Consider the following 24,364-nt stretch of genomic DNA (forward strand, 5'->3'; position numbering starts at 1 on the left):
CACTTCTCGGGATCTTCGGGGTCTCGGGACTTGCTTCGGGGCTCGGGAATGATACCGGGGCTTCGGGATAATTCTTGCACGAAAAACGATGCAAAAACGCGAGAAAAAGGGAAGAAATGAGCAATGAACTCGGTTGCCTTCGACCTCCTTTTATAGGGGCTGGAAGGTCGAATTATGTTGGGCGTAACTTGAGATTACGCTGGGCGTAATGACGATAAGATCGCGGACTCCCCCCCCCCCTTCGGATAATATCGGAATTTTTATTTAAATAAAATATCGAAAATATTTAATAAACTTCAAAAATTCATATCTTCCTCATACGAACTCCATTTTCGACGTTCTTTATATCCACGCGTAGGTGAGACTACGATCTACAACTTTCGTTTAGACTCCATTGGCTAATTTTGAATTTATTTTTATTATTTATTTTTAGTAGGCCGGGACAGGAAAACTCCGTTATAAAATCATAACTTCTTCATCCGACGTCCGTTTTCGCCTATCTTTTTATCGTTTTACTACAATTAATGAGATCTTCGATTCTCATTTAGATTGTTTCGGCTAAAAACCACTCGGTCTCAAATCGAGTATTCGGGCTGCATACCGCTAAGTCGAAACTTCGAAAAATCATAACTTCCTCATACGAAGTCAGATTTGGGCGTTCTTTTTATGCATGCTCATGGTTTAACGAACTCTACGACTTTCGTTTAGATCTCTAAGGCTAAATACCACTCTAACGTAAATTCATTTTTTACGTCATTCAGCGTCGTGCCGGTTCTGTCGCAAAACTTCGACAGGTCATAACTTCTTCGTTATAACTCGGATTTCGGCGATCTTTATATGCACGGAAACCTTATAACATATACTATAACTTAGTTAAGATTATTCATTCTAAATAATCTTCTATCAAAAAGTCATTTTTGACGCTTATCGTCTCTAAATTGACTAGCCCTGATCTACGGGCGTTACATCCAGTGCTATAATTTGGGAGATTTTCCAAAGCAAAGTGCAGCATTAATGGAAAATGTAAAAGTATAATGTTATAATTGGGTAGATTTTAAAAGCAATTATTCGTGTATAACTGGGTAGAAGTAAGAACATGTTCTATAACAATTCCATTAACAGGTCGGGCAAGAATTGCATATGACTTAATACCCTTTTCAAATTGTGGAGTTTACCCAGGCTCAACTCGATCCTACAAACAAAAGTTACAATAGAACATAAGAGTAGAACTATTAGCCATGCCTTTTACCTCAATACTATTGTTGTTTCAATTGGCAGCTTTAACTTTTTTTCTTTTTTAAATGTTTCCATAAAACAAAAAATTGAAAGAATAAAAATGTTTACACAACCTGCACATTGCCAACAACAAAAAGTGATAAAAGGGTACAAACGACATTTACACCTAAAAATCAACATAATTTGAAACTTTACCTGCTCGTGTGTGTAAGCCCTATCAAGTGTTGAGAAAACCATTAAAGATAGGTAATGGGGTAGCAATAAGTTGCTAATCTGGAAAATAAATAGATAATAGTGACCAACAAAAAATTACGATCATGGATATGTGAATTACATTAGTTGTTTCATAATTGGTTTTGTTGTAATAGAAATCACTTTGTAGGAGGGTATTGATGTAATTACCATCAATTTTACATTCAGCCTAGTGTTCTTATTTTAAGGTAGGGAGCTGAGTTTACAAAATACTTAGTTACCATCTTTTTAGCTTGTATGTAGTCTCATTTACCCCTACAAAAACATATGGGTACCAACTAATGAAGTTGAAATTAGCATCTTTTTGGCACCACCCTGCACATGTCACCAACAATAATCAGGCCATTTATAACTCAAAACCAACAAAAATTTAACACATGTTCATGTGTTGAAGCCTTACCAAGTCATTAAGCATGTAGAAACGGAAGAATTACCTTTCCCTTTGTAGTAACTTCCAATGAACATATGTAGAAAGTTCCCAACAACCACCAAATGATGAATTTTAAATACATTAATAAAAACAAAATTAATTAGTGATAGCATCATCATATCCAAAGTAAAAAAAAGAATTATAAAACATACCCATAAAGAAAACCTTTTTCTATCCATTTCATTGGTATACCATATAGAGAGGGTCCACAATGACATCACACAATCTCATACAAAGCATATGTGCTTCCATGAATGCGAGAGTTGTAATCTCTTAAACAAACAACAATCATTTTCAAGTCTATAGTGTTTGAACTTGGGCAGACCTGCATCTTGAACTTAGATTATCATTAAGGTAGGTTCTTCAAATTCTAAATTCTAAAATCCATGATCCACCAAACAATTTCACCCTCGATTGTTCAATTTCATTCCTTCATTTACGGTTTTATCCACTGGTTTGAGTTCCGTTCCTACTTTTGTTCATATTCAAACGAAATTTAAAAATTCCTTTATAAAATCATCAACAAAATAGGGATTCCAAATCCTAAATGTTTGCTAATCGAAAGCATAGATTACAAACACTTAAAACACCATTTTTTAACTTTATACAAAAACAAAAGGCATAAGTTGGCTTTCTCATGGTACGACTGAATACATAATAAAGCAAATTCAGTGAAAAAAATATTTAAAATAGTTTAAAGACTCAAGTTCAAATTTAATTTATTATTGCTTGAGGTAATATATTACCATTAAATGGAGATTGTTTTGTGATAAACATATAAAAATAGGAAACGTATGTGATTTCTGGGAAAATCAACTCCAAACCATTATATAACTTCGAATTATAAATCCATTATAAATAGATACATAAATTGGTTTAATAGTATAAAAACACAACTGAAGAGAGAAAACTAAGAATGTATGTAGAGATGATAAATTTACTTGATTACATGATATGATGAACGCATAATTGAATGAATCCCAATTATTTGACTAATAGAACTGATCTGCCAATACAAATTGAATAAATCATGATGCATTCAAATTTCATTAGAAACTAAATAAACATGAGCGCCAATACTACCTTCTAATCCTTTGTATTTGTGAACAAATGAATCAAACATATGTGGATAAAATTAGGATAAATTAATCGACATAAACCTGAAGGGGATAAAAAATAGAGAGGAATTCTAAAATCAAACTGAAAGTCACATACGATGCAAGACAGATGAACGGGAAATGAGATACCAGAAAGTCTTTAGAAACTCTTCATCGATTGTGCTTCTGCGATGTGGTTGAATATGTGGGAAATAAAAAATCGAGGGTTATATAAGCAGAAAAAAAAAAACTTCATTTGTCAGCACTGCGCATTAGGAAATTGGAAGCCGACAAGGGTTTTCAATTGACGCACTGGAGATAGGTCGGCGACGATGATGGTATGAGTGACGATCGATGATGGCGGTGGTGAGAAGGTGTTTGGTTGCAACATCTTGGTAATGCGAAGAAAAGAAGTTCGAAGATATTAGTGAGACATATGAAAACCGTTGGCGGTGGGAATATACGATTGGGGAAGACGGATGTTCGAAATCTAGAAGGACGAAAAGAGTCGATGGGTACAAATTAATGTGGTTAAAATCTGAAACGGACAAAGTGCATTGTTCTTAGGCACGATGGGTTTTAATATATGTATATAATTAAGATCTCATATTTTGTGTCTCCACTCTCCACCATGCATTTTTCTATCACGCAGTAGAATAAATTCAAAGAGCATAACACCTGGTGGTGGTATTGACGACCAATTATCGCCACCGATGGCTTCGTCTCGTGGTGCAACATCTCCGATGATTCACCGACATTCATTGATCGATTGTGAAGAGGACATAAAACACCAAGGGGCGGCAAAGAGGCTTGCTTGAATGATGTCTCATCAACAACCTAATGATAATGAAGATGACGATGATCTCTTGTATGATTATAGCCCATCCATCACCTCTTCCTCCGCCCCTGCATCCAGAAAGTCTCAAATCTGTCATCGTTCATCTATAGTATGTGTATTTGCAATAAATGATTTATGACGGTAATGGTGGTGGTTTTTGTGTATAACTAAAAGGGAGGAATCCGGGGAGATGATGGGAATCCAACTGCATGGTTGCAGTTATGTAACTTGTTGTAAACCTGTTAAGGAAAATTTTTATCTATCACCGGTAGAGGGTTGTCAATCAGAGGGTAAGAGGATGTCATTGGCACTGGTTCAATCTTTCCGATCAACATTAACTTCCAAAAGTAGTTTGTAAAGAGAAATAGAAAACGAGAAAGAGATAGAAAGAATCAAAAGATTAAGACTTGCCTGAGATAAACGGTGGTGGTTGTCGGAAGTGAATGGTAGTGGTGTCGATGATGAACAGTGTTGGTAAGGGACCAACCACGAAAAAGATTTAAACCATGGAGACCATTTATGTAACTTAGTATAACGTGTTAAAATGAGGATTTAAGATCTCACGAAAAATGGCTTAATAGTCAGGTAAGTTGTAAGTTTAATGCCCTATTGCTTATAAAAAAATCAAATAAATAAATAAATAAAACTTTAGTGACCAAATCGAACCAAAAACCTAACTTTAACGTGCTACAATGACATTTTTCCTTTTAAGAAATCTGAAATTTGAATCCAATTTTATCTTTTCTATTTTGGTTTAACTTTTGCCATAGAATTGGATTTCTAAATGAAAAAAACTTTCTAAGAAGAAAGTTCCTTCCATCAAAAGATAGAAATAAATTAATTCTAGTGCAAGATTACAATATTATCCTCTATCATCATCAACACCACTGCCACATTGCCACCAACATCACCACCACTACTACCACCACCCACCATAACTTATATAAGTATATATATAAAGATAGATTATATAAATTATAAAAATAATAAATTTTATTTTATTTCATATCAATATATCATGTTATAAACATCATTACTTACCAAAAAACCATAACAATCTTTCAATACACATTAACTTAAAATCATTGCATAGCATGCAAGTCTAATTTTCAGCAAGTAAATGTAATTTCAATGGAGCACAGCAAGTATGAAAATCGGTTTTCAGCAAGCAATTATAAAGTGATACATTTTACCGAAGATTGCATCCTTCTTGTATTTCTTCTGCCTTGTTGCATTGACCTACCCTTTTAGCTTTGCTTAAATCCCCTTGTTTCACATAATTAAGAGTAATCAGCATCAAAACTTCCATTTTTAACAGTAAGCTTAAAAAAATTTCCATTTTCCATTAATCAGTAACTCTACAACATTATCAATGGTCTACAAGGGATTTCAAGCTGTCAGAAGTAACAAAGCATTCAACAATTTCAAGCGTTTGAGTTTCCCGTTTCCAAACCACAAATCATCAAGGAAAACAGTTGGTCTATACTTAGACTAAAGGTTTAAAGCTGTAGAACCAAAGAAACCATTTATATAACTTCTAATCCTACTTATGGAATGCACATTTTACTTTCGTATCATTTGATTGTTTGGTAACTAAGCTATGATATAGATGATTGATGAAGATTAGCCAACCCTACCTTGATGTTATTGCTTCTGGAATTCTCTTTAGACATCTCCATGCTTTTGTTTAGTTCAACATTGGATTCTTGCTCTTGGAATTCCTATTGAATATCTCATGTTTCTGATATCTCGTGTTGTGGTTTGCTTTAGACACAGACCAAGCTTCCATCTATGCACGAAAATTGGAGCATTTTGGATCCATCAGAGACCATTTTCAAACTTTCTTTCATCTTTAAAAAACAAATATCCTTTCACCAACACTCTCTTCAATCCCAGAATTCTTCAACATATTCTGGACATGAAAATTCACCATCAGATATGCGAGTTTCTTCATCTCTCTTTGACATTCCAGCCACCCTCAACTTCCTCCAGCTCAACCACAAGCCTAATTCACTGTCTACCAACCGAAAAAGAATTGTCATATAGAATAATTGGATATATTATATTTAGTGTTTCATAAAAATGGAAGAGGATCAACCTGCAACAACTTCAATCTACCTAATTGCTTGGACACAACACAGAAGGCAGTATATCGGGTACAAGCAAAACAAGTAGTGATGAATGTTCAAGAATATGTGTCAACTTTTCCTAGGCATATATGCAATATCATCTGTGACATTACATTATTATTCTACATATATTTCGTACAAAATCATTTCAGTTTCATTTTTTATAATCATTAAAATTTCTATAGATTTTCCCCTAAAGTCAAAACAGATCTGGATGGATTCGAACCACCAACCTCTCAGGGAATTGTTCCCGAGCGCTCTTTACCATTTCAGAGCTTACAGATCTAACAGAGTAACTCCCAACTTATTAAGCTAATAAATTTCGCAATATTGTCTATGAAACTTGTCTCAAAAGATGTTGTAGCATTCTTTAAATGGGTATAGCTGAACAGTTTGAAGTCCGTTCGTAAAACATTCTTTTCTACATTAACTGTGTCTACATCCAACAATACTAAAATACAAAAAACATTTATTAACGTGCGTTGGGTTTCTAGTAACAGCCATGTGAAAACTTTTATATTTTAAACTTTTTAAAGAAAATTACTGCATGGCACCTCAAATAGAAAGCAACCTTACCTTGCTTCATTAGTTTTAGGAACTTACACCTAACAGACTGTTTAAAAACTTAATGCAAACATCCAAGAATCATATGACCAAATTAGCTTCTCTTACACACAGGCTTAATAAAATTTAGTAACTCCGATGAAAATTGTCTGTTGCAAAGGACGGATCAACAAAACGTTCAATGTTTTACTTAGCAACAACTGAATCACAAAGATTTGGTCAACAATTTCAACACTGGAAAAGCATCAAACTGATATCAGCCCAGTTGATCTCCAATCAAGTCTTTGTTGCACTTTTTTATTAACGCACTTTGCTTCCTTCGAACCATGAAAAGATAGACATGTAAGAACCTGCCAGTTATCACCAACATGATGACAAAATTCTGATGAAAAAATGACAGCACAGCTGTGGCGAAAACATACCAGGAAACAAATTGTAGAAATGAACCCAGCAAAGCATCAAAAAGTGAGTTACAAATAACAACAGCGCATAACTTGGAAATCCAGAGAGCTTTAATCACAGTCTTCAAACATCCACAAGTAGAATCCACAACGACATCATCTGAATTTTTTACATTGTGTTCTAACCAAAAGCCTCACAAAAGAGGAATAGTAGAACAAAACGTACATTGATTCAATTCAACAAACGATACAAGTTCAGCCCACAGATGGCACTGCTACAAACAAATTTTCAGCATCCAGTATATGATTACATTAAAATGTTAAAAAGATGATAAATCCACAAGTCAAAGCCATACACAACTCAAATTATGAATAAATAACCAAATTTAATAACGAATAATAATATGATTTCACTAAGGATCAAACATACTTATAACAAATGTTGACATTTTTTTTGGTTATTAACAAATTAAAATGCATTGGCGACATCCCAAAGATTTGTACGAAAGCTCTTTTAAGACTACTTTGCCTGTATCGGATGGATTTTTTAGGATAAAATCTCAGTCGTGCTCATAATTTTTTTTTCGATATCTAATGTTCCCGACATGCGACTAATGGATTAATGCGACTATTGGATTAATGCGGGGGCATGACGTCGATTGAAGAAAATAGCCTCCAAATAACGCAAATCAATTGTGAAAATGATGTGTAGCCTAAAATCATTGAAATCATTTGAACCAAAACCCAATTATAAGGTGGAACTATATTTTAAGCAATAGGTCATGAGCTATCTATAAATATATAAATAAACCCAAATTATATTATTAATATGCTTAAACTTTTTTGCAATAGAGACGGAATTAACGACTATTGATTTCTGAAAAAATGAAAAGCAATTAAATTGGAAGTACCTTTGGTGATAATCATCTGCTAAACATTATATAAATGTTGTTCACTGGATAATTGTTGTTGCGCTGTTTGAATTCGAATTGTAGTGGGAGGAACTGAGCACCGGTATCGAGGTAAACATAAACATACACACACCAAGAGAGAGAGAGAGAGAGAAAGAGAAGAGAGACGCACACCAGAGGAGAGATCCCGGGCAAACCCCCGTGCGACCTCCCCTCAAAAACAAAAACTCATTTTTATTAGGATAGTTGCCTGCCATGCGAGCGCACCCATCATGGCAAAGGCCGAATAACAGGATATAATTAGGACATACATGATCCCCTAATCAAAACAAGACATATTACTACCTCTACATACCAACCTGGATGTCAATCTCCATACTTCAAGTTCCGATCACTGGATCAAATTCAAGTTCCGCGATACAAATCGAACTTGATCAATAGAATAACAAGTATCAAGGATTCAGATGATCCGAAATCAAGGGATTAAAAATCATCCAACCGAATCATGAGAAGCATCGTGGACCACCAATCGCCAATGAACCTGCAACAATAGAACAATATGATTAGAATCAAAAACTCAATTTATATGAACAGAACACCAAAAGCGCAGTATAATTCTACCAGAGGGTGAATCAAACAAAGTAAAAACAAGATTTTTCAACGGATTTAAAACAATAATAATCAGACTCCGGTAGATGTGAAAGAGAAATATAAATTTACCTTCTAATTAGCTCTAGCAAAAGCATAAACTGTAGATCTGAGACGTTGATCAACAGATCCATGTTGACCAAAAATCAACCTCTGGTGATCAAAGGTAAATCAACGGCATAAATCAACAACTAGTATCGATTCCATCGGTTGAACAAATCAAACTCTGTCGATCAAAGTACATCAAAGACATAAATCAGCAACTCGTATCGATTCCATCGGTTTCATGGAAAACATACTCGATCCATAAGAACACAAGAAAAATCGCACTAAACCGTAGATCGTCGACAGATCTATCGCCATAGCAAGTCGATTGAACAAAACGAGAAACGAAAGATTGCAGATCTAAATTTTCTAGCAGAACGATGACGAGATATATATTCGTTGGGGTATGCAAATTATACCGTCTCGTAATCTGCGTTTTATAGAAGCGATGGTGTTAATGGACGGATGAGATCGATGGATGGGATAATGATCCAACGGTGGAAAACGAAGTCGTGACGTGTGGGCATAGTTATTTCCGATAAAGGCGGTCGCACGAGAAACTTGCAATTTTCGTTTCTTGCCAGGTAAATAGAAACTTCTAACCGACTTTGACAAGTCTACTATTCAACCAACCCGACCCGATAAAAATAAACCGCACCTACTCAGATTTCGTTTAGAGTGCACATACGAAACTTGTTCAATATCCAAAAACACCTATTATTATTTGTTTTTTTCTTAGGCTTGAAGGAGTGAACCGCGGTTTCAAGGCGCACCCTTGTCACTTGGACCACAAACACCGCCCCCTTTTGGGTGCGGTTTCCTGCGATTTTGACCACAATGCGGCTAGAAATGGCCGCACTCTCTTTCTTCTCTCTCTTTATTTATGTATTTTTCTCTCTCTTCTTCTTTTTCTCACCTCTCTCTTTCTCTACCATGGTTTTCACTCCTTGGATATGATAAAGAACCACACTTTGTATGGTAAAAATGATGTAGCTCCTATATGTAAAAGGAGGGAGTGCGGTTCCGGTGTCACCACTCCCTCCAGCCTTAAAAGCACCTCAACTACGTTAAAAGTTCCATGGTGACATTATCTTATTAGATGTATGGAGATTTTTTTATTTTTGAAAGACATTAAAACTTTTATTAGATTATGGGTATGGGTATATCCACTGCACCACCATATGAAAAATATTGTTACGACGATCTCACCTCATTGCCACATTTAACGTTATAAATAAACTGAATGTACAACTAATCATTGGTGAATCGCTTTATGAGAAGTTTATTTGTTTAATAAATGAACGAACACGAACAATATTTCTTTTTTGTTTACTTATAGCCCGGCATGGCGGATGATCTTGTTAATTCAGCATGACTTTTTATAAAACAAATATTATGGTTTTAAAATGTTTTCTGGCGTTAAGCCACATTTATCAAAATATATTCTCAAAAACTCCTATTACAAAACAATTTGTATTTGTTTACAAAAGTCATAAACTGGACCTTAGAAACGATACAAACAAAACCATAGTAAAAAGTGAATATACATATATCCAATACATAAACTATGATCAATTTCTATCATTCAAAAGTTCATTACTATCAATATAATCAAAGTCTTCAAACACTTCATATATGAACCTAAAATATATGACATTTAAACAAAAAGATACATAAGATAATAATATCTCATGAGTCATATAGGTCTAGACCCAAAACATTTACAACTTTTGAAAAAATTATCTCTTTCATAAACCTTAAACAATTTCATGACTATCAATGTATGTCCTCGCAAAATGCAAACCAACAGGTTTCATCAAGATGGGCAGTGGTTGGTTTGTTGATCAGTTTCAGAGCTCGATATGTGCATTTCTTTATGGGATTTGTTCAACAGTATATTAGATCATTGGGTTTAGTTTGTCGGTTCATTTTTGACCGATTGGTCATTTTGTTCCTCGTTTGAAGGATTCGAGCAGTAATAGTTGAAGGTGCAGTTGGTGCGTCGACCCTTCATCAGAGTTTTGTCATTTATATATTTGGTTTTTGGATGTATGTACCCTTGGTTGTTTGGTTATGGGATTTTTGTTTCTAGCAAGCTCCGGTTTGGTGGTTTTCTTTGGATAGTGAAAGTTTGGATGTTGCTGTGACGTTGTTCAAATTTTCAAGTGTGACTGTGGGTCTACGCAAAGTCCAGTTTTGGCATGTCGCGTCGGTAGGGTCGTTATTTGGATTGATCCGATCAGGGTTCTGACAGCATTTTGGGTGATTTTAGATTTTTCCTTCTGAACTTGAGAATTTTACCGGGTTAGTTGTGTATTAATGAAGATTTGTTCAATTTTACTTCAAGCTTGAGATATTGTTTCAGATGTTTAGGAGAACGTTTTTGGTAGCAGTTGAGGTTTGTCAATTAGTTGGGTTCGATTGTATCTTACCCCTTGGGTAAGGTTGTGGTGAAGAAGGAACACATTTGACCTGAGGTACATTGTGTGTTCTCCTGGGGAGTGTGTGATATCGACGATTCATCAAATATTTGTTGGATTAATGTCTAAGTCCATAATTATATTTGGTATGTACTTGACCCGACCCGGCATGGTCCATTTGGGTTGCACTTCACCGACACAATTTATATGGATAATCTTTTGAGAATAGTATGTTTATGATTAATATTAATATATTATAAGTTCTAATATATTAATATGGAATCATATTATTTAATTAGTATTGATCAAGAATTAATTTAGAATTAATTAAGTGATCAAAATGAACTAATTAAATATGGACTCTTGTATATATGGAATGGGCCAAGTTCATTTAGGTTGGGCTAAGCTTTCATGGATAGTCCATGGAGTGTTTAACCCATGGATCATATGAAATGAAAGGTCATGGATTTAACCCTATTCTCCATACTATATAAAGATGTCCTTGGTTGGTGAAATTGGCACTAGTGTGGATACACTAAAAAAAAGGGCTAGCCAATTTCACTAGAGAGAACCAAGTAATCATATTCTCTAAAGTATTCCAAGGTGTCTTGGTGATTTGTGATTCCACTTGAGGCTTCCACACTATTGGGGCTAAGCTCTTAAAGCTTGAAGACATCAAGCTACATCAAGAGGTATGTATTCTATCTTGTTACATTCATAGTTTTTGTATGCTAGATTAGGATAATACCTTGGATGTTCTTATTTGCATGTATAATAGAGAAAACATAGATCCAAGGTATTTAGGGTTGCATGTACACTTAGGAAGTGTTAGAATGCTCAAAATCCAACACTGGTATCAGAGCCTAGGCTTGTTTTCTTGTTATACCGGCAATAGAAGCTGAAAAAACGAATTTGGTGCTGTCTGATCATCTGACTCGACGAGTCCATCAGAGGACTCGGCGAGTCCATGCCTAAAATGTGATCAATTCGATCCAACTCGCCGAGTTGGTTCATGCACTCGACGAGTTGGACCCCCAGACAGCATATTTTCGAGTTTTTTGGCTAGAAATGGACTAGGAACATTACCCTAAGTTGTTTTTGAACTTATAAACTTGTTTTTGATGTGGTAATGTTCATGCTAATCCAATTTCAAAGATAATTATCAATAGATTCATGTTTTGAATTAGTTTAATGATTAGACTAATTACATGAAAAAGTTTGATTTGGATTATCTTGTTCTTATGAGTTGCTTAGATTAATAGAAAAGTTAATTGATTATGTGTTTTCAATCCAAATTAATCTAAGAGTTGAGTATAAAATGTGTTTGTGTAACTTGTCCTCAAGTTACATGAAGAGTCACATTAAAGACTCATAAAACTCATAAAAGTTGGCAATGGTTACAAAATGAAGAGTCTTGTGTCATTGAATAATTTTTTATGACTCCATAACTTGTCCTCAAGTTATGTAAGTTCAAGAGTCACTTCATTAAAGAATAAATATGTAACCATAATTAAATCCATAAGTTATAAAATAAAGAAAAGTTAGTTCTTTTATTAGTTTAAAGTCTTCCATAACTTGTCCTCAAGTTATGGAACTTGAAGAGTTTTTGGATTAAAACTACTTTAAACACATAAGTTATGAAATTAATTAGTTTTGAATAGTTTCAAAACTTGCCCTCAAGTTTTGGAATTTGAAAAGTTTTCACTTATGAATACTTTAATTCCAAGTTAGCCCTTAGAATTTTAAAAGTTAAAATTCAACCCTTATACTTTATAATATTATAAGTTAATAATATATATGTATAAGAGTAAAGTCAGTCTTACCGCTAGTACGCCTCATTCACGAAGCCGGTCTATAAGGTGGGTATAAGGTTGTTGCCTATAAAATGGCAACTTAATGGGTGTCCACTCTCACCCACCGCTTGCTTGACTGGTGGAGGGTCGTTAGCCGAACGGGTTTGACAAGACTATAATTCTCCCTTCATTAAAAGTATTAATGATAATACTAAGTAACTAAAGTCTTAATAATACCCAATCTTAGTTACTTAGGAAAAATGTGAATAAGGTGCTAACCCATGAAATTACACTTTACACTTTGTCTAAGTCGTTAGTGGAGCGTGTGTGGTTAACCGACACACTAACTTGGACTTAACAAGGTAGGTAAAGGGTGACTTAATATTTATCATAGTATCGATGGAGCGTGTGTGGTTAACCGGCACATCGATTGAGGGGTAATTTATTAAGGGTACCAAGTGATTTGCATGGTTACTTCACACCTTGTTTTGTGATCCTCGGCATCCCAGTCACAAAACCTGAAGGGCACACTCGAGATTGAAACATGCCTTTGAACAATTCAATGAATCTCAAAGATCTAGGAGTTTCAAAACCAATTAAAACCTAATAATACATTTCGTTTATCTTGGTGGAAATTGGTGAATCGTCATTCACCTACCTTCAAATATTTTATAGCTTGGATTACGGCATACCTCTTCTAAGTTATAAAATAGTTTGTTGGGTCCTAGCCTTAATATTTCATATTGGGTGTCATATTAAGGACTTTAAATCAACTATCTTGAATATCTCCCAAAAGATGTCTGGTTTAGACACCTATGATCTTCCCAAATCTCTTGAAACAAGGTTTCCTAATGAAGATGATGTCCCATGGATATCATACTTCTTTCTCCTCCTCCAACTATTCTCCCTAACCCACAAGTTCTTGAAAAGTTTAAGGTCACTCAAGCCCTATTGGCAAGGAAAGGTCTAGGTGTGAACACATCTTGGAGATGTAGTCACATATTGACAAGCCGGGAGAGTTGGGTGTCAAAGTCTTGAGAAAGGTGGTGGTTCAATCACTTTCTAAGTCACATAGTGAGTTCCTTTGGGACACCTATGAAACAGACTATGACAAGACCCTTAATGATCTTATCTATTTGCTAAGATCAACTTCCTAAACTTCATGGACATTGACAATGATATCTAGTAAAGCTCTCTCTTCCCAGTGGAAAGGGATCGGCCATAGTCAACTCGGTTGACCAAATGGTAAAGAGAAAAGCTAAGTCTATGATAGTCTCGTGTACCATTATCAAAGGGTCCATATGTTTATATTGCCAAAGGAAGGGGCATTGGTTGCGAAGCTGCCAAATTTACCTAAGGATGTTAAAGTCAATAAGTTTGACTCTACTTCAGGTAAAGTCCACTATCTAACTCTGTGAAGTTTCTATTCTGAGATTCTTGATACATGATGTGACTGGGTCACATGGTGATGTTTTAAGAATCAAAGAAAAGTGAAGAAACTTAAAGAAAGAATATGCTGAATCTGATCGCGTAGATGGATTTCTATCGCGTAGTTTGAAGATCGGATTCCTGAGCTACTTCTTAGGAGTTATGAGATATTGCTTAGGAATAGATAACAACAAGTTTTCATATGGGTTGTAAGGATAAGTTTTTCCGCAAAGTTTTAAAATAAAAGGGAAAATTTTTATTTTATTTATTTTAAAATATCCTTACAATGGCATTTGAGGAAAAATTGTTGCTTATATGATTCCATTAAGAGCAAGAGTGGAAATATGAAATTGATTCTTTCATTTGTGGTAATGTCTAGATTTACCAAATAAGGAAAGATTCTCATCACCTAAGTTTCAATTGGACCGGAACTTGGAATCATGCAAGTTGTAAAGCATGATGGATGACAACTTTCAAGTTTTGGAAAATTAAGACTAATTACTTGTTCACATGGATGTGTGAGTCAAGTAAAGGACTAAGGGATCGAGTACACATTCTTGTGCACTAATTAAGTCCACCACAAAAAACTGATAAGACTATTCGTCATGATTTACTTAAGTTCAGTAAATATGATTATACTTACAAGCTTAAGTGTAACTCTGAGACATTGGATAAGGTTCCAATGTATGGCAGAGCGAATAAGAAGAATCAAATTAGGCAGAAGGATAAAAGTTTCTCAAATCTGAAAAGATGGGAGAGTACTTTAGTATCAGTTTTGTGATCATCTTAATGATTAAGAAACCATATCACAATTATTTCTCTAAGGGAATCTTAGTGCATGCTTATGACTAAGAAGAGGAACTTGAATTGTTGAAATGGTTAAATCAAGAAGATGAGTCATACTTCGTTCCAATACAAGTCTTAGAGTCATACTCCAAGATTGTAACTTGAGTGACATGTCTTAAAGAAGGTTTAAAACACTTGTTAAATGTAAGAGTAAAAGTTTTCTACTCTTGTACATTTGAAATTGGTAAGTTGTGATGTTTTGGATAAAACAAAGACCAACTTAGGCCAATTGTGTGAAGGGTTTGTCTTGATTAGAATCCACACTATCTCTTGGATATTTGACAAGGGAGTCTTATAGGTCAAGAGGACAGTGGGAGTCTTAAAGGTCTTGAAAGTCTCAAGAACTAATCAAGAATAAAACCTGAAGTTCTTCACTAGCACACGACTTGAGGTTTATAACCTATCGTGTTGACTTATTTTGTGCCCATTCCAGTGCATATGAGTTCTTAGAGTTCTCAATTGGTTGCACAACAACTAGGAAGCAATGGTAGGCCCTTGATCTGCCAGGTGGCAAGATATTAAGATTGAGTTCAATCCATATGTTTTTGGATTTGTCATTATCTTTGTCTTGTGATTATGGTTTTGACAAATTCATATGGGTAGGAACTCATACACCATATAAATCTAAGTGTCATAAGGTTTCTCTCCGATTCATGAAAATGATGGTGAGGAAACACTTTCACTAAGTAGATTTTATCTAGATAGCAATTGTGATATTTGCATTCTCAAAGTCGTTAGTGGAGCGTGTGTGGTTTACCGGCACACTAACCTGGACTTGTGAGAAGTGGCAAAAAAGGTCTAAACATTATGATTACGGCATCCCTCTTCATAATTGTTTAGATACACAAGTGTGCTATCTAAGGGAAGGTGTATGATTTTGATAAAGTCTTATCAAAACAATCTAGTATCAGAAATCTGAACTTTGGTAAGAAAGTCAATGAAGTATTGATTTCTAGAAGTCCAGCTGATTTCTGAGTACATGTCAAAGCTAGTGGGAGCCTAAGAGTTATGCTAATAATCATCATGTTAGTGGGAGTATGATAATTATGATAAGTATTGCAAGTTAGCAATGTTAATTATAGAAAACAAAAGTTTCAATTGGGAAAAAGTTGTTTTGCTATAATTAAGGGAGAGGAAATTATACTTAATCTCAAATCTATAAGCTTAGATCGTGAGGTTTTAATCGTGAGGTTTTAATCATTTAGTCAAGGATATATATATGAATTTCATGTTGGAATGGCTCAACATAAGGAAATTCTGTATATGGGTCTAGATCGTGAGGTTTTAATCGTGAGGTTTTAATAATTTAGTCAAGGATATATATATGAATTTCATGTTGGAATGGCTCAACATAAGGAAATTCTGTATATGGGTCCATTATTTGCGTTCTAAAATTCGATTATGATTACGGCATCCCTTTTCATAATCTGAATTATGAGAACTTGACAAATAGAAATGGAAATGTTATAGCACAAGACTGGTTTAGTTTTTATGTGAGACATCATGAATCGTGTCCCATATGCTTCGGATATAGGATCGATTACATGTGCTATATTCATCCATTCTAAAATTTTCCAGATGCCTGGGGCATTAAGAAGGGAAAAGGTTTAGAACTGGATATGACTAAAAGGATTAAACAATTGTCGAGGACAATCTAGGGTTTACCAAAGATTGGTTGCTCAAGGACAGTTGGAAGTATAGTGATAATTCTGGAAGGACCATATTGACATAATCTGTAAGGAGGCAACTCTTGTTCAGAAGTGATAGTCAAAATGGAATATGGAAATGTTTCAAAGTTAGAATTTTCAATCTGTTTAAGATTAGGAAACTTAATGCAAGAAGGATGTTTCCAAGGAGCTGATCTCCTTTGGAATACTCTGTAATGGTTGTTGTCAAGTCTTTATGACTTTGTACATAATCATTACAAGAGGACCAATGCATATAAGTTTAGAATCTAACAGATTTCAGTAAATGGCATGAATTTGGAATTCTTGCATTTGCAATAAGGATTTGGGAGTGTGAAAAGAGAATCATTGAAGTTATGTTCAATTGATCTAGTTCACAAAGTAAAGATCATAGACAAACATAGTATGCATACTTGGTGTATGGCATGACTAGTGTTTAAGAAAACATAGTGTACATGCTTGGAGCATGGGACAACTGTTGTTTTAAATTCAAGAATAAAGTTGATAGCTGAAACAGTATACAATGAATAATGTGTAATCATATGGTGATAAATAAAAGGTGTTTTCTTTATGTTCAAAGGGTTGATACCATATTGGATTCAATTATTATTGTGTTTCATTTTGCATGTTTTGACTTCCCGAATAAACTGGGTTATTCTTCTGGAATGACTAAGTTATTCAAACCATCCACAGTCGGTCATATGTTGGAAGTAGATATGAATTAAGACTGTCATGGGTTGGCTTGTAGAGGTCTAAGGTGTTGGACAAAGGGCTACAACACTCATGAGTGCTCATAAGTTCTGAGTATTGGATTCAACCCGCGCTCATTGAAATCACTTCATGGATTTTATCACGAGTGATCATGAGACGATAATATCTTATATTCTTCAAACCTAGAGATATGAGTTGTTATTATGAGTTGATAGTACATTGATTGCACGAAAACGCATACGGTAACTCGGTGTTATAAAACGTGCCTTTGTGTATGATTCAACAAGTAGTAGAACAAGCCATATGAGTCGAAGTTTATCCGTTCCTTTTACCTTCGGGATAAAAGCGATATTTGTGGGCCCCTCGATGATTTGATGATGACAAATGGAAGTGCTCGGCCGGGCCAGGACTAATTTGATTTGTTCAATTATTCAGTCGTCATAAATCGCAAATCGGGAAACAACAAATGGACAGAGAGAATGATTATAATCCATGTCTCAGTCCATATGATATCTAGAATGGAGGAATGTATGATCCCTTATCTAATGGACAAGTCATTGACAAAGGTCAGAGTTCATCTACAAGGTCAGAGTTTGACAGCGGCTTTAAGAGCTACGATTGCCAGTTAGGTTTGAAGTCATACGCAATAATAGTTTTAGACTTATCCAAGTGGGAGACTGTTGGATTAATGTCTAAGTCCATAACTATATTTGGTATGTACTTGACCCGACCCGGCATGGTCCATTTGGGTTGCACTTCACCGACACAATTTATATGGATAATCTTTTGAGAATAGTATGTTTATGATTAATATTAATATATTATAAGTTCTAATATATTAATATGGAATCATATTATTTAATTAGTATTGATCAAGAATTAATTTAGAATTAATTAAGTGATCAAAATGAACTAATTAAATATGGACTCTTGTATATATGGAATGGGCCAAGTTCATTTAGGTTGGGCTAAGCTTTCATGGATAGTCCATGGAGTGTTTAACCCATGGATCATATGAAATGAAAGGTCATGGGTTTAACCCTATTCTCCATACTATATAAAGATGTCCTTGGTTGGTGAAATTGGCACTAGTTTGGATACACTAAAAAAAAAGTGCTAGCCAATTTCACTAGAGAGAACCAAGTAATCATATTCTCTAAAGTATTCCAAGGTGTCTTGGTGATTTGTGATTCCACTTGAGGCTTCCACACTATTAGGGCTAAGCTCTTAAAGCTTGAAGACATCAAGCTACATCAAGAGGTATGTATTCTATCTTGTTACATTCATAGTTTTTGTATGCTAGATTAGGATAATACCTTGGATGTTCTTATTTGCATGTATAATAGAGAAAACATAGATCCAAGGTATTTAGGGTTGCATGTACACTTAGGAAGTGTTAGAATGCTCAAAATCCAACAATATTGTCGTGAGGGGTGAATGTTAACTGAATAAGTCCGACTTTATGTCATGGTTATTGTTTGATTTATTACGTATAAGTTGGAACAAACATTCAACTTTCTACCTTACTTTCTTGTTGTGTACGACCATGTTTTCATCAGATGTTGCGTTGGTAACAGCTTGTACTGTTGAATGGTTTGTGTGTTATTAAGTTGTATGGCTCGTGTTGTGGTTGGAAAGTGTTGGTTTTTTGGTCCAGTTTAGTAAGTTTTGGTCCCTTTGTGGCCTATTTCATTGAGTTGGAATAACTCTTTACCTATTGAATGATGTTTGGGATGTTATATGGTCATTTGGTGGAGTAGAGAGTGTATGCAAGAGCCTTCTTTACTCCATGCACAAAGAAAGATTGATTTTTGGTCATTTCTCAACTTAGGGATTTAGATCTTAAAATTTTATGACCTTATAATGGATAAAGTTGGAAACTTTATTCATTTAGACATCATGTTGATTAATATCTAAAAAGTAAAAAGGCTTGGACTTATTAGGTTAAGTTAAGAAATATGCATTCTTGGACTTTAAGAGACTTAAATTTTAGATCTTGCTTGGTTGGATTTCCTTAACGGGTAATGTTGAAAACTTTATCCATCAAGCCAATGTTAAGGACCAGACCTGTAAGTTTGTGGTTTTGAATTAATGTATTAAGTCTTTTCCCTGTGTGAATAAGGCACAGGCGTGACACACCTTTTTTCTAGAGCGGTACATTTTAGGGTTTTGTAGCACCTGGTTCCTGGTATGTAAATTTATCTAAGTGTTTTGCAATTTTAGCTTTGTACTCGGCGAGTTGTAGGCCCGAATCACCGAGTAGAGACGGGACTTGGGACGCGTTTAAGTTGGCGACTCGGCGAGTCCATATTCTAGACTCGGCGAGTCCCCACTGTCTGATGAAACCCTAACTTCAGGAGTTTGCACCCTATTTAAGCTTGCTTGTGCGGCCCAAGCTCGCCCCCTTTCACCCTCAGAGCACCCTACATCAAACCCTAACTCGTTTCTTGTGAGGTTGAAGTGATTAGAGTGATTCCTTGAAGATTTTGGGAGAAGAAGGAGAGTGGATCAAGAAGAGAAGAAGGAGACCAGATATCTTGGTGTTATTTCAGAGTTCACTGAGGTATAACTCTGCTCCATTCTGTTTGTATGCTTAAAACCCCATTAGAGCACCTTTTGATCTCTTCTTGAACCTTTTCCAAGCTTGTGCATGAAGTAGAATTCGTAATAGGTTGATTATCCACTAAATCTAGTCATGTTTGAGCTCCAGAAGCTAAGATCTATAACCTTTATGAGAGTAAATTGCTTGAATGTCCTAGATCTACCTTCTTAGCCCTTATGTCGCCTTTAATCCCCATTCTATGCATTTTTACATGTAAAGTTGGAAACTTTACGTGAAAATCCTGCCCTAAGAACCCAGATTTGTAAATGGCATTAACTGGATTCGAACAAGATCGAGTGTATAGTATTTGCATGTGGCAGACTCGGCGAGTCGCTCATCGGACTCGGCGAGTCGAGTCGCGAGTCCCCGAGTTTTCCCCCTTTCGTTTATACCGAGTAGAGTAGTGAGTCCTGGGTGGACTCGGTGAGTTGGAAGCCGAACTCATCCATGAAGGAACTCGGCGAGTCAATGCCCTGACTCGGAGAGTTCAAGGCAATCTTCTTAGATCAAGAACAGACTCGGCGAGTTGTTCATACAACTCGGCGAGTCACAGCATAAAGTGTTCATCGGATGAAGATGAACTCGGCGAGTTGTTCATACAACTCGACGAGTAGGATGAAGGACTTGGACATCAATTTAGAAGGCGAACTCGTCGAGTCAATGCCTAACTCGACGAGTAAAGACGGGATTAAGGACAATCGAATGGACAGGACTCGATGAGTTGGCGAGCCAACTCGGCGAGTCGGGTCAACTGGAAGTTGACTCTCACTTTGACTTTTGACTTGATCAGGGGTAAAATGGTCATTTTACCCAATGGACAATTAGCGGTGTTCGACTGAGTATTTTGTGGGAATTATAGCCAGAGGATTTCCGGAGCGGCAGCAGCAGCAGACAGTCAATTCCCACACCGATCAGCAGCTATTTCGAGGTGAGTTACCTTCTAGTAGTGGTGGGTCTAAGGCCACAATGCCGGCCCACCAGTAGGAGACGTATGGTAGATGATTGTCTTTGTGATATCATCTAGGTTTGCTACTACCTGATATGTTATATGCTAGCCTGATACGTTGTATGTGATAGTAGTCGAGTTTGGTTGTTAGGACCGAAGGGTAGTCAGACATCCCAGATACGTCTGACAATATGTGATGATATGTTTGCATGCTGGCTTGTTATGTTATATGCGATAGAGGTAGTAGGAGGGGACTAGTCCCCGAGGGTCGGTTGTTAGGACCGACGGGTAGGTCAGCACCCCAGAATGGCTTGACACGGGTAGGTCAACACCCCAGAATAGCTTGACACGGGTAGGTCGGGCACCCCAGAATTGACCGACAGTATGTATGCTATCTCATTGTATGGTATGTGGTATATTGGGGGAAACTCACTAAGCTTCGTGCTTACAGTTTTCAGTTTTGGTTTCAGGTACCTTTTCTTCGAAGGGGAAGGAGCTGGCGCGGTAGCGGTGCATCACACACATGCTGGGCTTTCCGCATCACGAGATCCTCCTGGGAAATTGTACTCTGACACTTTAATGTTTTATAAAAAAATGTTCTTTATACATGCAGTATCTTTTGTGAAATGATATTATCGTTGAACGTTTTATTCCTAATGTTTGGCCAAGTGCATGTTTAAAAATGAAATTTTTGCCTCGTATTTTTGGGGCGTTACAAGTTGGTATCAGAGCCCTGGTTTGAGGGATTCGGACACACCTTCGGGGGTGTTTGAACTCAAATCGAGGGGTCAAAAGATTTTGAAAAAGAAAATGTTTTCTAAAAGGTTAAGTAAAGTGTTTTAAGAAGGAACGAAGTGTGTGATGTGCGCAACCGGCCGAGCTCAAGTAAGTATTCCCCAAAGTACCCATACAAGTTTATGCTATGTTTACCAGTTTCAGTAAAACAACATGCTAGAATAGGACTAAGGATCTAGGAGTGATGCCTTATGTGCCTGCTTTATTTGTTTCAGCGTATGAAAATTGCATGCTAGAATTGAGTAGACAGCAGTAGGATAGCCTGTTAGGGTTATGCCTGATAGTATGAGTTTAGCATTATATGCTAGTTCAGTTCTCTCTATGGGAGCGGAGTTGCTTGAGATTGTTCCCTTAGTTCGAATGTTGTTTGCTTTGTGCTTTGTGGGACTCTGGGTGATGGGAGCTGGCCATTAGGTGAATATGTCACGTCACATGTGGACAGGGTTGAATAATCTTAGAGTGTTGGATTTGGCCCTATTATGCAGCTCTTGTCTGAGTCTAACCGTTGTAGGGACGAGTCTGTTACTCGAAGGATTATCCGAGCCTCATCACATGTGATGGTATTCAGGTAATGGCTAATTGGCATTGCAAGGGGGCCTTCAGCAGCTGAGGACAGGGTAGGGTGGAGTCTGAGATTTCCCTAGGGCAAGCCTAGGATGAGTATAGCAGTGATCAGCAGTAGTGAAAGGGATCTGGTGGAGTCGATGCAGTCCTTGAAGAAGGTACGGATAGATGTGGAAGGTAGTAAGGGCCCGTACTACTGAAAGCAGAGGATCCGTACCCGAACCAAGGGAGGCCAAGATAAGACCATGGAACTTGTAATACATGTGATCCCTCAAGAAGTATCAGTATCACTAACGGTTGTTATTTATGTATTGCAGAATGGTGGTACTACGATCGAGGCCGATAGATGGCGGTTCAGGAGAGGGGTCGGGTTCAGGATCAGGTTATGAGCCAGTAGATGAGGGACTACGCGAGTTCATCGTGTCAGAGATCACCAGGGGTATCCTGGAGTCGACCCCCATTATCTTCGGGTCGATCAAGGAAGGGGTAATTGAGTTTATGGAAGATCGCCTCCGGGCATTCAGAAGCGACATGGCATCTGGCCAGTCGAGATCTCGCACACTGTCCTTCAAGGACTTCAGGGGCAGTGGTGCGCCGGATTTTCACAGGGCGAAGGACCCCATAGCTGCCAGACGATGGACTGCAGACATTGAGTCTGTACAGTTGACTAGCTTCTGCCCTGAGGGGTCGAAGGTGAGGTTCGCAACAGGATGTTTGAGAGATCGGGCTAGGGACTGGTGGGAGTCCGTTGGTGACTTGTTGGGAGCCTCGGCCATCGAGGCTATGACCTGGTCAGACTTCGCGACCAGGTTCAGGGCAGAGTTTGTGCCAGTTGTTGAGCTTCAACAGCTGGCCAAGGAGTTCTTGGACATGAGGCAGATGATGGAGACTGTGGCGGAGATCACCGCCAAGTTCCGGGAGAGGGCATTGTTGGTGCCCCAGTACGCGGGTGATGAAGACATGAGGAGGACCCGCTACCACGACATGCTACGAGCTGATATTCGGGAGCATGTCAGCTTTTCGGCTTGCCCTAACCTGGACTCTATGATTGCCAAGGCGAGGGAGAGGGAGATAGATTTGGAGCACATACGAAAGAGGAAGTCATAGGAGGGACAGACAGGAGGGGCTTCGGGGAAGAAGGCCAAGGGATCGGATGGTAGGCCGAAAGGCCAGTCAGGACCGAGCCGCTGCAGGAAATGCGGCAGGCCTCATGAGGGGGCATGTAGGCTGGGATCGTCAGGCTGCTATAAGTGCGGCAAGTCGGGGCATATCAGCAGGGATTGTACCGCCCCTGCACCTGTGATTCAGACATCGGAGTTGCTATGTTTCCACTGCAACTAGAGGGGTCACAAGAAGGCCAATTACCCCCAGTTGACAGCATCAGCGCCGGTTAAGGCGCCGGCTCCAGCGACCCTGCGGATCACTGATGTCCGGTAGGGCAAGGCAGAGGCTCCAGTGGTGAGGAGTCGGGCATTTCAGCTGACTACCGAGGAGGCACGCGCCGCACCCGACGTGGTGACGGGTATGATTCTTTCCCTCTACTTTATTTTATGATGTTATGATATTGATATGTGCTCTGTGTATATATGTATGCATTAGGATCGTTCCATGTGAACGGTATCCCAGTTCAGGTGTTGTTCGACTCGGGTGCCACTCGATCATTTGTTTCCCTTGCGCTTAGCAAGAAGTTTTATGAGTCTTCGGGCATGTTGGATTGCCCTTTGGAGGTAGAGATTGCTGATGATCGATCGGTGCGAGCGTCGATGGTGTTTCGGAATTGCGTGTTGCGGTTGTTTGAGGAGCGCTATTTGGTGGATTTGGTTCCCATTCTATTGCGTGGGAGCAAGGTGATTATAGGCATGGATTGGTTGAGCCCTAATGGGGCGGTGATAGATTGCGCACGGCAGCTGGTGCGGATCAGGACCCCAAGTGAGGGAGAGTTGGTAATCCACGGCGAGAGGCCACAACGTGGACCCACAGTATGTGCAACAGCGAGAGCTAGGCGCTACCTTCAGCAGGATTG

At 37.5% G+C, this 24,364-nt stretch overlaps 2 long non-coding RNA genes across 2 annotated transcripts; both read right to left on the reverse strand.

Moving 5' to 3' along the window:
- Window positions 1-6,542: 6,542 nt before the first annotated feature.
- LOC145097333 (uncharacterized) lies at window positions 6,543-7,557 on the reverse strand. Its single transcript, XR_013704317.1, has 2 exons — window positions 6,969-7,557; window positions 6,543-6,896 (listed from the first exon to the last, which is right to left on the reverse strand). It is a non-coding gene; the product is annotated as an uncharacterized LOC145097333 (long non-coding RNA).
- Window positions 7,558-7,747: 190 nt separating this feature from the next.
- Window positions 7,748-8,961, reverse strand: LOC145097335 (uncharacterized). Its single transcript, XR_013704318.1, has 2 exons — window positions 8,579-8,961; window positions 7,748-8,399 (listed from the first exon to the last, which is right to left on the reverse strand). It is a non-coding gene; the product is annotated as an uncharacterized LOC145097335 (long non-coding RNA).
- Window positions 8,962-24,364: the final 15,403 nt, after the last annotated feature.

The sequence above is a fragment of the Lactuca serriola genome, chromosome 4 (assembly GCF_051521515.1).
Source record: "Lactuca serriola cultivar US96UC23 chromosome 4, Lser_US96UC23_V15, whole genome shotgun sequence".
Lineage (NCBI taxonomy): Eukaryota > Viridiplantae > Streptophyta > Magnoliopsida > Asterales > Asteraceae > Lactuca > Lactuca serriola.